The sequence below is a fragment of the Bos grunniens genome, chromosome 2 (assembly GCF_055505025.1).
Source record: "Bos grunniens cultivar Pamir isolate PY7600 chromosome 2, Bosgru_T2T1.0, whole genome shotgun sequence".
NCBI classification, from domain to species: Eukaryota; Metazoa; Chordata; class Mammalia; order Artiodactyla; family Bovidae; genus Bos; species Bos grunniens.
In genome coordinates this window covers 88,160,623-88,176,960 of record NC_141166.1, presented here as the reverse complement: position 1 = coordinate 88,176,960, position 16,338 = coordinate 88,160,623, and the positions used below count along the sequence as shown (strand labels likewise).

At 42.2% G+C, this 16,338-nt stretch overlaps 1 long non-coding RNA gene across 1 annotated transcript; it reads left to right on the top strand.

Annotated features, from left to right (window-relative positions):
• Positions 1-9,594: 9,594 nt before the first annotated feature.
• On the top strand, positions 9,595-13,645 carry LOC147378304 (uncharacterized). Its single transcript, XR_015151832.1, has 2 exons — positions 9,595-12,978; positions 13,243-13,645. It is a non-coding gene; the product is annotated as an uncharacterized LOC147378304 (long non-coding RNA).
• The last annotated feature ends 2,693 nt before the right edge of the window (positions 13,646-16,338 follow it).

Genomic DNA, 16,338 nt, shown 5'->3' with positions numbered 1-16,338 from the left:
GGGAGAATGGCATTGAAACATGTAAAATATCATGTAAGAAACGAGTTGCCAGTCCAGGTTCGATGCACGGTACTGGATGCTTGGGGCTGGTGCACTGGGACGACCCAGAGGAAGGGTAGGGGAGGGAGGAGGGTTCAGGATGGGGAACACGGGTATACCTGTGGTGGATTCATTTCGACATTTGGCAAAACTAATACAATATTGTAAAGTTTAAAAAAAAAAAAGACCCTGATGCTGGGAAAGATTGAAGGCACAATTTTCAGTCTTCAAAGGAGAAGGGGATGACAGAGGATGAGATGGTTGGATGGCATCACTGACTTAATGGTTATGAGTTTGAGCAAACTCTGGGAGTTAGTGATGGACGGGGAGGCCTGGTGTGCTGCAGTCCATGGGGTCACAAAGAGTCAGACATGACTGAGCGACTGAACTGAACTTAAAGAATCCTATCACCTGAAAAATCTTACTATTTTTTTTCTTTTTTTTTTTGATGAGAGCCTTTTATCTTATTTATGTTAGCTTTTCCCTTTCTTTCTCTCTTCCTTCCCTTCTTCCACCCTCCCATCATGTCTGCCTCTTCCTTCTTTCTTTCCTCCCTCCTCTACTTCCTCCCACCTCCCTCCTGCTCTCTCTCTTGTTTTTCAAGTAGTACCAGAGTAAACAGTAGCTCTATACATCAAAACCTCTTAGATTAACAGGCTATAATCTTCAATTTCCCAGGCAAAACAGTGTGTGTCAGTCTTTTTTGCTCAATATTAATTTACAACTGTTGAAATGTCTTTGGACTTTCTATGCACAATTCTTTTTTGAAGTGGATTACTGGTTGAATATATTACTTTGGGGAGAGTGAAAATGGGATTTTGTATGTTCAGCAGATTGTTTAACCCAACATATGCTGAGAATTATGTGAAGAGCAAATAAATTTTCAAAAATAAATAATAAAGATGAAGGAGACTACATTTTTAGCCTGGAGGTCAAGTTGTGGCAACTAAAGTTAATCTTATAGAGTAAAAGAGTATAGAACATTGTATAATTCAACAGAAGGGTTAGACTTAATAAGCAGCAGTGCCTTTAAAACTCTTCAGATATGGGAGGAAGCAATTGTGTGACTGAAATGAATTGCCAGGGAAGCTGCTGTGACTTAACTGTATGAACCATGTGGTTCTAAATAGTGTTCTAATTCTAGGGTTTAGTTCCTCATAACCCTGGAGGTAGTAGTGTATTGCCTGGTATAGGTTGCTGATTAAATATTATAAACCTGTTCTCTGAAGACTATATAAGTGTGTTTGGGGAACTCTCTGAGGTAGGGTGGTTGAGTTGAGGGGCAAGGTTACTGGGAATACTATTATAATAGCTGTCATTTATTTTCAGGTATCATAAGTGCTTTATTTTCATGTTCTTATTTAATTTCATAGTTTTTTGAGGTGATATTATCTCTATTTTATGTATGAGAAAAATTCGTCTCAGAGAAGATAAATAACCTGCCCAAGATCTGAGTTAGTTTAGGGGCAAAATAGGATTCTAATACAAAGTTTCATGACTCCAAAGTCCAGGCCATGTCTTTCCATCTAAAATGAAAAATATACTAATACAAAGGAGCAATTTATTATATTTTTCTGATTATGAAAAGCAATATACATTCATTGTAAGAAATTTAGAGAGTTAAAATAAATGATGAAATAAAAATCACCTACAGAACTGTGTTTTAATGATGATCTGTTCAATTTCCTTTTAGTCTTTTCCTGTGTCTTATATTTATATATTTTCATCTATATCTATATTTATTTATGTAGATATATATGAAAAATACATGCACCAATGTGGAGGGACATTCTGTATACACACACATACATAACTGAATTATACGGCACATAATAATTTTAGTCTGCTTCAACAAACAATATAGTACTAAATTCTTTAAAATAAACATACTTAATGATTACTTAATGCTTTATGGACTATATATACTATAATGTACCTATTTTTGGATATTTTGATGGTTCCAACTTATTTTAGTCTGGTAAGTGATAATGTGGAGCTTCCCAGGTGGTTCAGTGGTAAAGAATCAGCCTTCCAATTCAGAAGATGCAAGAGACATGGGTTCAATCCCTGGGTTGGGAAGATCCCCTGGAGTAGGAAGTGGCAACCCACTCCAGTATTCTTGTCTGGGAAATTCCATGGACAGTGGAACCTGGTGGGCTACAGTCCATGAGTCTCAAAGAGTTGGACACTACTTAGCAACTGAACACACGCAAGTAATAGTGTGGTCAACGCTGTGGTTTAAAAGTATCTGAGTCTCAGATTATTTCCTCATGAGAGAGACTTAAAAGTAAAATTACTGGATATAAACACAATTTTTAAAGCTCTATATTCATAGTCAAGTTGACATCCCCAATTCACACAAATATTTTCAATATAGGAGTGTGCCAGTATCATTCACTGCATGCTCAGTCGCCTCAGTCAAGTCTGACTCTTTGCAACCTTATGGACTGTAGTCTGCCACCCTTTTCTGTCCATGGGATTCTCCAGGCAAGAATACTGGAGTGAGTTGCTGGGCCCTCCTCCAGGGGATCTTCCCCACCCAGGGATCAAACCCAGGTCTCCTGTAGTAGAATTGAAGGTGGATTCTTTACCGCTGAGCCACAGGGGAAGCCATCACTCACTGCACATATTATTAAAAATCACTTGGTAATTTTTGGTTAAAATGGTATCTTGATATTTTACATCCTTAATAGTGTTTAAACTATTTTTATATGTCTTTAACTTCATGTCATCTTCCAAGGGATCATGTTCATCATTTTGTCTCTTTTAGTTGGCTTCTGTGATGTGACTTACTATTTTCCTCACTGTCGGTATCTCTATCTTTTGGCTCTTCTTTATGTGACCTTGAAATCACTATGCCTGAATTTATGTCAGTTTTTCTGACACAGGGACATTGGCCTTTTTGTGGTTTATGGGAACAGCTCTAAATGAGTGGCATAAGTCTTTGCCTGCCCTTACCCCATCTAGCTGCTACATGCAGGTCCAGCCTCCTCAGCCAAGGAACTAGTGGGCACTAAGTGGACTGGTATCTGTAGCCACATCTTTATTAAAGGTACGGTTTGGCGGACATTTCTTCAAAGAAGACATACAGATCATTAACAAACACATGAAAAGATGGTCAACATCACTCATTATTAGAGAAATGCAAATCAAAACCACAATGAGGTACCATCTCACACCAGTAAGAATGGCTGCCATCAAAATGTCTACAAACAATAAATGCTGGAGAGGGTGTGGAGAAAAGGAAACCCTCTTACACTGTTGGTAGAAATGCAAACTAGTACAGCCACTATGGAGAACTGAGTGGAGATTCCTTAAAAAACTGGAAATAGAACTGCCATATGACCCAGCAATTCCACTGCTGGGCATACACACCGAGGAAACCAAAATTGAAACAGACACGTGTACCCCAATGTTCATTGCAACACTGTTTACTATAGTTAGGACCTGGAAGCAACCTAGATGTCCATCAGCAGACAAATGGATAAGGAAGTTGTGGCACATATGCACTATGGAATATTACTCAGCTGTAAAAAAGAATGCATTTGAATCAGTTCTAAGGAGAGAATGAAACTGGAGACTATTATACAGAGTGAAGTCAGAAAGAGAAACATCAATACAGTATATTAATGCATATATATGGAATTTAGAAAGACAGTAATGATGACCCTATTTATACAAGACATTGAAAGAGACACAAATGCAAAGAAAAGACTTTGGGACTCTGAGAGAAGGCAAGGGTGGGATGATTTGAGAGAATAGCATTGAAATGTATATATTACCATATGTAAAATAGATGACCAGTGCAAGTTCCATGCATGAAACAGGGCACTCAAAGCTGGTGTTCTGTTGGGGTGCGGAGGGGGAAGGAAGGGTTCAGGATGGGAGGACACATGTACACCCATGACTGATTCATGTCGATGTATGACAAAAAACACCACAGTATTGTAAAGTAATTAGCCTCCAATTAAAATAAATAAATTAATTTTAAAAAAGGTAGGGTTTAGAAATAAGGCTTCGGAAAAAAAAAAAAAAAAAAAGAAATAAGGCTTCATTGTCCAAGTGACTGGAAGCTACTGTTGTCTTGGTCTAGTGAGAGGCTCATACTGAGGCCTTTCCATCCATGTGTGGCCAGGCAATCCCAAAAGAGCTTCTAACCAAATCTCAGCCTCTCTTCTGCCTGCTGCATTCCCTCTAATGTGGAAGATGAGTCAGCTCCACTGTTCTGGGATTTATTTTGGACCCCGTCAGTAGGCCAGGAGTGTCTCTTCTACTTAGTTTCTGCTTGTCTACTCCCTTGTTGATAACCTCGCTTCCTGACAAGAACCAGCACCTTGCAGAAGTCTTGATGTCCTCTCTCTTGCCTGGCTCCTGGCTGTAGTCCATCTCTACTTGAGATGGACTTGAGTTTGGCTCCTATCCTTTGGACTTATGACTTTGGACTCTGACTTCTTCCCTTTTGCCACTGCAGGATCTCACCACAGTGTTTCTTTCTTTTCCCCTCTTATTCCATACCTCCCTCTCTCCTTTTATCATTGCAAGATTGGATGTGGCTCTGAGCTGTTCTGGTAATGATGGGGACTCAGAGATCTGGAGTTCAAGCTACATATTCTAAGAGTGTGATCTGGTCAAGATATTTAAATTTTCTGAGTTACAACTTATTAGTCTTTAAAGTACAGATTTATTATTCAAATCAACATTGTACATATATACCAGATATGAGTACTAATGTTACTCACTTTTCTAAACACATGAACAAGATGATTCAAGCTATGGATTCTCCTGAAGCCAAAGTCACCTCACTTTGGGAAACGTTAACTAGCTCCCCATGGTGGAAAACTATATCATAATAATTCTAATTGTTCTGTTTTTACTGTTTGCTCCCTGCATCTGTAACTGTGTAGCTGGATTTGTTTCTATCCGTTTGAAAGCTTTTAAGTTACAAATTGTTGTCCAGGCTCCTACCTGTGCCACAGCCTCCTCCAACTATTACTTGGAGCCCCTGGATCAGAGACCATCTAAAAGCTTTTAAGTTACAAGTGGTTGTCCAGGCTGCTACCAATGCCACAACCTCCTCCAACTATTACTTGGGGCCCCTGGATCAGAGACCCTCGATATGAGGGTTAGGAGAATATGTTGCCTCAACAATTTAGGGATCATGCCCCTCAACAGCAGGAAGTAGTTACTGAATGAAAATGACACCCCTTTCCCTTGGCAACATAATTCTCCTAAAAGAAAAGGAGGGAATGAGAGAGTCAATTCCTAGGCAGGTTGATAAGAAGTCTGGGGTCCCTTAGGAGGAGAAAGGGATCTGGGGTTCTCAAGGAGGAGGAAAGAACAAATTTTTTGTTTCTCTACATTTCTTAATCTTAGTCACATAAAACGGCTTTTTTCTTTAAGTCTGAAACTGATGATTACACAACAAACAACTCAGTTTAAACTCTGTACGAGGGAATATACAACAACAATGTATCCTGCCTGAGGACAGTTTCCCCTTCCTGAAAACCTTCTGACTAATCCTGATATCTTAAAATGTATATTATAGGAGTGGGTCTGGTAGGATCTTTCTATTGTTAAATTCTAATCCTGTTATCCTAAAATGTAACTTGTGGGAGTGGATCTGGTAAAATTTTCACAAACTTGAGACATTCTTTTGATTTATTGTAATAAATAATTTAAAAGTTTATAATTCCCTTGCTAACACTAGTGAGGGGGGCACTCTCTGTCCCCCTTCTGATGTCTGTGTCAGAAGCTTTCTCTGTCCCTTTTCTTACTTTAATAAAACCCTGTTACACACAGACATACATGTGCGCATGTGCAAATTACAACTGATATGAAAACACAGTCTCTCTATTTGAAGGGCTGCTTTTTCTAGGAATAATGACAATACTGTGCTTACGGTACTATAAAAGTTCCTCTTGTCTTTTTGTTTATTCTGGAAAAAACAAGCTTATACCTCATATTTGTGTCTTGAGAGAAACTCATAGAGTCTACCCTGTTGCCCACCCAACATTTCTTCTAAAAATATATATAAGCAAATGTATGCGTAGTATGTGAGAGTTGGAGCGTCGAAGAACTGATGCTTTTGAACTGTGGTGTCAGAGAAGACTCTTGAGAGTCCTTTGGACTGCAAGGAGATCCAACCAGTCCATCCTAAAGGAGATCAGTCCTGGGTGTTCATTGGAAGTGTATGTTCCTCGGTTCTTTGTCTTGTCACAACAAAGATTTGGAGCGACGGACATTAAAGCCCTCGGCGCATCACAGCTCTTCGGTCTTGGACAAACCGTGCTACAGCTCTTAGGCAAATCAGTGTTACAGCTCTATTTTATTTAGAAGATAGCAGGAGAGAGAGAGAGAGAGAAAGAAGAGTGCATGCACGTGGGAGACAGAGTCCGTGAGAGAGCGCTTTGGCTCCTCCTTTTATATGTTTTTTCCCTCCACCTGGGCCTGCCCTATGCAAATTGGGCTTAGCCAGGAGTGCTGTTTGTTCTGCCTGAAGTATTCACTCTGGTCCTTGGACCTCCCTTTGACCTTCCTTGTCTTTTAGCCACGGCTATTTTGGACTCCTTTTCCCTGTTCTACCTACCTAACATTCCCCCCTCAAGAGATGGGAGGCCCAATTCTTTGGGAATAGGGGCGTCGAGGTCTTTCTGGCTACTTCCTGCTGAACTGGGATGGCGAGGGGTATTGGGCCTCCCCCTCTTGCTAGTCTCAATCCTCAGAGTCCTTATAGCAGTGTCCAAGGGTATGTGATATTTTCCATGGTCAGCTGTAGTTTTATATCTTTGTTGAACTGGCACTGTGTATTGTAGCTGGTTGACCTGGTGGCAGAGGCTTAGCCTCTATGGTCTCAAAATTGGAGACTACTGCATACCCGGCTCTTCTTTTTCCATCCAAGACAAAGCTGCTTCCATCAGTGTACCAGATTTCCTCAGGATTGGTCAGAGGATCTTCTGACAATCCCTCTCGGGGTTTTATCCAGTGAGAGTGAAATGGGAGAGAGCCCTTGGGGGTAGGTAGGAGGGTGGCTGGGTTAAGAACCTCACAAGGGGATATAGTGAGGCCTGGATTTTCCATCAGCATTACTTGGTATCTGAGGATTCTTTGATCAGACATCCGTAAATGGCCTCTCCCATTTAGGAGTTGTTTTACTTGGTGGCTGGTAAAAATAGTTAGTTTGCCCCCAAAGGAGAGTTTTAAAGCATCTTCTATTATGATTGCAATAGCTGCAAGATTTCAAAGGCAAGGGGGCCAACCTCAGGAAGTTGGATCAAGCCTCTTGGATAAGTAAGCTACAGGCTGGGGCTCAGATCCCAACCTTTGAGTTAACATTCCCAAGGCTATTCCCTCTCTTTCATGGACATAAAGTTGGAATGCTTTTTCTGGGTCTGGCAACCTCAAGGCAGGTGCCTGAGTTAAGGCCTGTTTAGTGTAGCCTCTGCCTCCTTTTGAGGAGTTCCCCACATCAGTGGGATTGAATCATCTCGTCCCTTTAAGCTTTCATATAAGGGCTGGGCAATTAGACCATAGTTGGGTATCCAGATTCTACAATAACCAGTTAGCCCCAGGAGAGCTTGCAATTGTTTTCGAGTCGTGGGGGAGGGCAACTGGAGGATTCCTTGTACCCGATCAGAGGACAGCCTCCTGGACCCGTGTGTAATCTGAACTCCCAGGTAAGTGACCTTTGTCTCGACCATCTGTGCCTTAGCACGGGAGACTTTATATCCCCTTTCTGCCAAGACGTTTAGAACCTGAATTGCATGTTGTTGGGCACTTTTCTCATTTGGAGAGCAGATTAGTAGGTCATCTACATATTGTAATATTTTCCCATTAGGTCCCAGGTCCAGATCTAGGAGATCCTGGCTAAGGGCCTGTCCAAACAGGTGGGGGCTATCTCTGAACCCCTGAGGTAATTCTGTCCAAGTCATCTGTTGGTGTTTTTCTCCTGGGGCTTCCCACTCAAATGCAAAAATGTATTGGGATTCTTTAGCCAGTGGTATGCAAAAAAAATGCATCTTTGAGATCCAAGACTGTAAACCATTTGGCACTGGGTGGGATTTCTCCCAAGATTACATAGGGATTGGGTACTGTGGGATGGAGGGGGACTACAGCTTCATTTATGATCCGGAGATCTTGAACCATTCACCAGGTTCCGTCTTTTTTCTTTACTGAGAGGATTGGGGTGTTACATGGCGAACTGGTAGGGACTAATAGCCCACAAGCAAGGAATTTATTTATTAAAGGCTGTAGTCCCTCCCGAGCCTCTCTTTTGAGAGGATATTGTTTCTGGTTAGGAAACCGAGTGGGATCTCGGAGGACAATGATGACAGGTTCGGCTTGGTAGGCTTGTCCAGGAATCCCCTGGTCCCACACCTGGGGTTTAATTTTGTCTTCCCATAGTTTTTGGTCCCTCTCTATTGAAGGTGTAATGGGTTCTTCAGTAGTAACCAGGAGCTGTAGAGATCTAGGGGCTGAAAAACTTCCCATCACAAGGGTGGTCCCCAGTTTAGTGAGTATATCTTTTCCCAATAAGGGGGTAGGACACTCAGGGACCACCAGAAACTGGTGGGAAAATATTTGTCCATCCCAGCAACAAAGAAGTGCTCGGGTGAATCTTTTAGTAGTTGCTTTTCCTGTAGCACCCAAAATGGTACAGGTTTGGGAGGAGAAGGCTCCGGAGTAGGAGATCAAGACAGAGTAGGTAGCCCCTGTGTCAACCAAGAAATTCTCGGACCTACCTGCCACATCCAGTTGCACCCTTGGCTCCAGCCCCGTGATGGTTATCTGTGACAGGCAGGCTGGTTGGAGCGGGCTGCTTCAGTCCTCTTGAACCATCATGAGGGTAGGCTTGGCGCTTGACCTTGAGGCTCTTGGGTCCCAAGGGCAGAGTGCCACCTAATGTCCCAGTTGATGGCATTTGTGGCAAGCCATTCTAGGAGACTTTTCTCCAAAGAAGACATTCAGATGGCTAACAAACACATGAAAAGATGCTCAACATCACTCATTATCAGAGAAATGCAAATCAAGACCACTATGAGGTACCATTTTACACCAGTCAGAATGGCTGCAATCCAAAAGTCTACAAATAATAAATGCTGGAGAGGGTGTGGAGAAAAGGGAACCCTCTTACACTGTTGGTGGGAATGCAAACTAGTACAGCCACTATGGAGAACATTGTCAAGATTCCTTAAAAAACTGGAAATAGAACTGCCTTATGATCCAGCAATCCCACTGCTGGGCATACACACTGAGGAAACCAGAAGGGAAAGAGACACATGTACCCCAATGTTCATCGCAGCACTGTTTATAATAGCCAGGACATGGAAGCAACCTAGATGTCCATCAGCAGATGAATGGATAAGAAAGCTGTGGTACATATACACAATGGAGTATTACTCAGCCATTAAAAAGAATTCATTTGAATCAGTTCTAATGAGGTGGATGAAACTGGAGCCTATTATACAGAGTGAAGTAAGCCAGAAGGAAAAACACCAATACAGTATACTAACGCATATATATGGAATTTAGAAAGATGATAAAAATAACCCTGTGTACGAGACAGCAAAAGAGACACTGATGTATAGAACAGTCTTATGGACTCTGTGGGAGAGGGAGAGGGTGGGAAGATTTGGGAGAGTGGCATTGAAACATGTAAAATATCATGTATGAAACAAGATGCCAGTCCAGGTTCGATGCACGATACTGGATGCTTGGGGCTAGTGCACTGGGATGACCCAGAGGGATGGTATGGGGAGGGAGGACGGAGGAGGGTTCAGGATGGGGAACACATGTATACCTGTGGCGGATTCATTTTGATATTTGGCAAAACTAATACAATTATGTAAAGTTTAAAAATAAAATAAAATTTTAAAAAAATTAAAAAAAATAAAAAAATAAAAAATAAAATCACCCGTCCCTCGTAAGAGTCTAAGTCCAGGTTGGTAAACTTTTGGAGTGCTTCTTTTAGCCTATCCAGAAAGGCAATGGGGTTCTCATTGGGCTCCTGAGTTATTGCTGAGACCCGGGCATAGCTAATTACTTTTTGTTGGGCTGCTTTCAGTCCTGCCTTCACACAGATTAGAAAATGATCTCTTTCCTAGATGTGCTCAGGGTCATTATAATTCCAATTAGGATCAGAGGAGGGGACTGCAGTTTCCCCTACTGGGTATCTATCACTGGACATGTGGAGCCCTGTTGCATACCTCTGGGCTTCCTTTAAGACCCTGGTATGTTCAGGATCAGATAAAGTTTGACTAAATATGACCATGATGTCTTTCCACGTCAAGTCAAAGGCCAAGGTAATATGTTGGAATGTATCTATATATTTGCCTGGGTCATCTGTATAGCTTCCCAGGTCTTGTTTGATCTGCCTTAGTTCTAAGAGGGAGAAGAGCTTATGGACCCGGGTTGGTCCGAATTCTCCTCCAGTTTCAACTAAGGGACATACTCGAGCTGGCTTTTGTGGAGGAGGTGCTCCCGGATATGGGGGCACGTTTGGGTACGAGGAAGGAGCACCAGGCAACTCGGGAGCCTTCACGAGGGGGTTCCTTTTCTTGGTTGCCTGTGCCTAACACCATTTGCCTAGTGGGCTCACTTTTAGGGCGTACTGCAATCCCATACTTTTGGACATAGGGGATCTCTGTCCATTTCCCTTGTCTTTTGCAGAATAATTCTAATTGCAGGATGGTATTGTAATTTAAAGTTCCATCCTCAGGCCAGTGTTCCTCGTCCCCCAGTGGATACTGTGGCCACGCAGTGGCACAAAAGAATTTCAAACGACTTCTCCTTAGAGCTAGAGGGTCGAACAGCTTCCAGTTATCAAGGATATATTTCCAGGGCGTCTGCCGGGAAGTGGATTGGTTATTTCCCATCTGAAAGACAGTCATGACAGGGAGAAAAGAAAAAGACGTCTTTCGATTTCCTTAAGGGTGAGTCTTTCTGAAGTTTATCCTACCCAGAACTGTTGCAACCTGAGAGCCAGGCGTCCCCAGGTCAGGGTGCAGATCCCCAGGCAGGCTGAGGTGCAACAGCCTCCTAGAGATCGAATGCCCGGGCAGGTTGAGGTGTGATGGCCTCCCAAGGACTGGGTCCCTGGGCAGGTCGAGGCGTGACGACCTCCTGGGACCCCTGGGACTAGAGGATCTCCGAACAGGTTGAGGCGTGACAACCTTTCGAAGACCAATCCCTAGGCAGGTCAAGGTGTGATGACCTCCTGGGAACCCCCGGACTGGAGTTTGGGCATCCCCAAGATCTCCAGTGTGACCAATGCTGGGTAGAATTAAGAGGTTTGTAACTCATTGCTAGTTTGCCCACCGTGGACAGGAATACATACGATATAAGTTCATCTTACCCAGAACTGTTGCAACCTGAGAGCCAGGCGTCCCCGGGTCAGGGTACAGATCCCCAGGCAGGCTGAGGCGTGACAGCCTCCTAGAGATCGAATCCCCAGGCAGGTCGAGGTGTGATGGCCTTCCGAGGATTGGGTCCCTGGGCAGGTCTAGGCGTGACAACCTCCTGGGACCCCTGGGACTAAAGGATCCCTGAACTGGTTGAGGCGTGACAACCTTTTGAAGACCAATCCCTAGGCAGGTCAAGGCGTGATGACCTCCTGGGACCCCCGGACTGGAGTTTGGGCATCCCCAAGATCTCCAGTGTGACCAGTATTGGGTAGGATTAGGGGGTTCAAGAGGTGGGAAATGTTATAGAGTATTTCCCTCCCAAGGCCAACTATTTTCTGGTTGTCTCTCCAGAAGATTGTAGAGGCAAACTTGTGGGTCTGGATGGGGCTCAGGAAAAGAGCGTGAAACAGGAGGGAAGGGGGCAGAGCACAAACTTTGAAAGAATGACATAGCACAAGGGTATAATGTAAACCAATTAAAATCAATTGGGTCCAAGATGACAAGTCAAATTCAAGTAAACCTTAATCCCCAATCTTTAAGCCAACAGACACACCCAGAGGTGGCAAGACAGCTCCAAGGCACAAGGTCAAAAGAGGGAGGAGTGGGTGGTTCCCCAATGGCTGGGATGATCCTCTCACTCATTAGCATATGAATTCCATCCTCTCACAAAACCTAGCCAGGCCTAATACCATGGCTGCAGCCCTTGCCCTCGGCAATGGTTCACACCCTGAAGGGTGGCTTCTCTCTGGATCCTAACAAATCTACCTCTTATCGCTTTGTCACTCAATGAATTTTTGCAATGAGGCATCAGAGCCTGAGTTTCATTAGTTTTGCCTGGGCTTGAGTCCTGGGAGAGAACTGAAGGACAGGAGGAAAAAGCAGTGGGAAAAACGTGCCAAGGAATCCCCTTCATAGCCCGATGGAAAATTTGCTAAATATCTGACAGGTGCTCACAGTTTCATTGGTCTGATCCTTGGCACAGAGAAGAGAAAGGACAGAAGAACCCCCACCGACTTGTGTAACAGCTACTGGGGCTCAGCAGATAGCACCTTTGGGACATGCTGAGGAGTAGCCTCTCCAGAGTCCCTCAGTTGTGCCCCTGCTGCCCGCCTGTTTGCGGGAGGTTCGAGGAAACAAGAAACGAGAGATTGTAAAGGTCCCTCCAGCCATAGGAGCGAGGACCTCTTACCTTAACCGGATGTCTTCTGAAATCTGAGACTGGGCTGCGTGAGCTTTCTGCTGAGTTCGTTTTCCGCTGTCCCGGTTTCCAGCAGGATGGGCCTTCCCCTGCGCTGGGTTTCTTCGCCTTCTGCTTCTAGCGCGGGAGCTTCGCTGAGTTGGGCTCCTGCTGTGCTTGGCCTCTTCCACACAGAGGTTGTTTCAGCCAGGTTAAACCCGAGTCACGGCACCATAGATGTCACGCGAGTGTACGTTCCTCGGTTCTTTATCTCATCACAACAAAGATTTGGAGCGACGGACATTAAAGCCCTCGGCGCATCACAGCTCTTCGGTCTTGGACAAACCGTGCTACAGCTCTTAGGTAAATCAGTGTTACAGCTCTATTTTATTTAGATGATAGCAGGAGAGTGAGAGAGAGAGAGAGAGAGAGAGAGAGAGAGAGAAGAGTGCATGCACGTGGGAGAGAGAGTCCGTGAGAGAGCGCTTTGGCTCCTCCTTTTATATGTTTTTTCCCTCCACCTGGGCCTGCCCTATGCAAATTGGGCTTAGCCAGGAGTGCTGTTTGTTCTGCCTGAAGTATTCACTCTGATCCTTGGACCTCCCTTTGACCTTCCTTGTCTTTTAGCCACCGCCATTTTGGACTCCTTTTCCCTATTCTACCTACCTAACAGAAGGACTGATGTTCAAGCTGAAAAGTCCAATACTTTGGCCACCTGATGTGAAGAGCTGACTCATTTGAAAAGACCCTGATGCTGAGAAAGATTGAAGGCAGGAGGAGAAGGGGATGACAGAGGATGAGATGGTTGGATGGCGTCATTGACTCAATGGACATGGGTTTGGGTGAACTCTGGGAGTTGGTGATGGACAGGGAGGCCTGGTGTGCTGTGGTTCATGGGGTTGCAAAGAGTTGGACACGACTGAGCGACTGAAGTGAACTGAATGCGCAATATTTACAGTCATCATGAAAATGAGTGAGAGTTGGTCTTTTAATGTGCCAAGTATAAAGTTCAAGGCTATTATAAAAGTTACGTGAATGTATGTTGATTTCCTTTTTAATTTTTTCAGCATATCATTGATTGCTTGTTACATGTGGAGTTGTGGGACATGAAACTTTTGATAAGGAATTTAGTTTGAGTAGATTATTTCAGACAGTTTTAAATGTGCAAAAAATAATTTTCTACTAATCATGTAGTTACTTTTGCCAAGAGCGATATAATAGCTTTTATTAATAATATCTATCCACGAAATAATGTCTGAGTATCATACCAGTAGAAAGATCATCACTTTTTTTTTTTTTGGCAGATCTGCCAACTTAAGACACTTCAGGGTCAAAAAAGAAATAACTTACTAAAAATAAAACAAATTATGACAAATTTCCTTTCTGAATTTCTAAAAATTGTGTTTGATAATTGACAACTGTCTTAGTCCCTTCAGGCTGCTATGAAAAATTACTCCATGACCTATAAACAATGAACATTTATTTCTCACAGTTCTAGAGGCTGAGAAGTCCAAGTTCAAGGCATCAGCATGGTTGCCTTCTGGTAAGGACTATTTATGGTTCATCACTGGTGCTTTCTCTCTGTGTTCTCAGAGGGTAAGAGAGACAAGGGATCTCTGTGAGGTCTCTTTCATAAGGGTACCAATCCCATTCATGAAGGCTCTACCCTCCTGACCTAAGCAGCTCCCAAAGACCTCACCTCCTAATATCATCACATCGAGCACTGGAATTTCAACATATGAATTTTGGGGGACAGAAATTTTCAGACCATAGCAATAATTATACTGCTTGACAATTAGTCATTTCTTTGGAGCAGAGAAAGTACATCTCTGTGTGAAATCTGATAACGGGTTAAAGTTACATCCTATGGTCTCCTCTTACTGCATTATTCTCTACCTTCCCAGTCATGAACCTGATGTGGAAGCAATGGGAAAGTAATCTAAGGATGGTGGCAGCGCAGGGTCTCACTTGAATTCTGCTGAAATAACTTCACCATCATAATTTTACAACAAAATTATCACATGGTAAAACAGATGTTGGGGAATAATGTCATTTCTGTAACGCTTAAAATTGGGTGCTAACATGAGGCTCACTTCGATGGAGAATTTATGTCATGGATATCTTTTGAAAAAAGACATTAGAACTCAATTTCTACAGATGCTCATTAAAAGTATTTTGAAATTATAACATTATATGATTGTAGGATTCTCAGGCTCCCTGCAGACTTGCACTGAAATTGTGATATCTTTACTACTTTGTGTTTATTGTACATAAGTGTTTTCTAACAGACCTTGAACTTCCTGCTCACATTGAGAAGTTTATACTTACTAAAATAGGAAGACTTGCTGGCAATGTAAATCTATATCAAAAAGAGTGTTCCACTATTTTAAACATGAAGCTTCTACAAAATAAGGACTAAATTATAAAAAGATAATTCCACCCAGTATAAACCTAAGAGACCTATGAACCATTCTGGTGATATTTATTTGTAGGAAGTAGGCACTCAATAAAGCTTACTGATTGACTGGCTGTGTTCTCTAAGTGATTTTTCTCTTCAAACAATTCAATCCAACAGAAAAACATAGGATACAATCCTTTTCATAAAAACATTTATAATCCAGGTGAAAATTCACACACAAAAAAACTTAAAAATACAAGGCACCAGACTATCAGAAAGAAGATATATATATCAGGTGGATTCAACTTAATGTGCCATCAGTAGAGGGCATATTCATTTAGTCTTGGTTAAATGGCCATCACTGAATGAGATGAATAAAATAAAAACAAAGCTAGTGAAAGAACAACTAAGCTTATTTTTTTGCTTTTTTGGATCATGTCCTGAGATAGTTACTTCACGAGCATTTTATTAAATCCTTACAATAATCCCATGAGCACAATTACCCTATTTTATAGATGAGTACACTGAGGCCTAGAGAAGTTAAGTAATTGTCACACACTGAACAGCTAAAGAATGGCAGAGATGTGATTTGATTTGGCATCTGTTTCAGCTCAATAAACTCTATTGTTTTTCTAGGGTCTGGTGAGATGTTTGCTTAGCAAAACTTAAAATGTTTACAATTGGGATGGAGGCACTACAAACAAAATGAAGGAGAATTAGGGCTCTTGCCAATCAAAGTATACCCTATGAATTACCCTATTACTATATGCATATTTGTAAACTCCATAACTATGGCTGTTTTTTGAGGGTGTGTTTTTTTTTTTTTAACTATCCCAGAGCTTTGGGCATGAAGACAGTGACATCATTAAGAGACTAAGGAGTGTGAGAAATGCAAAGGAGAAATAGAGAAAATGATAAAAACATTTCCTGCCTTTCTATCATACAATAACTTGGGGAAGTAGAATATTCCTAAAACATATTTGATGAAATACTGTTCATTGAGGCTTAATCACTGTGGTCCAAGGTACTGAAAGGATCCAGTGTATTTTGAAATTTTCCTTGTATAAAACATGAGTTTGTCGGGGAGCAAAGTAAAAAGAGAATTTTTAAATGCATTTAGGGAATGAATTTAAATGGAAAGTTAAGTACTGCTTTAACTATGTGTATTTCTTTTACTGTGATTACACCAGTCAATAAAATTAAAAAAAAATTAGTGACTGTCAAAATATAGTTTTCAAGTTTTTTTTGGAAGTGGTATGGAAGAAGGCCTAAAGTTTACGTTATTTTTTTGCACAAGATGCTTCCTGGAGACTGGTGCTGATGAT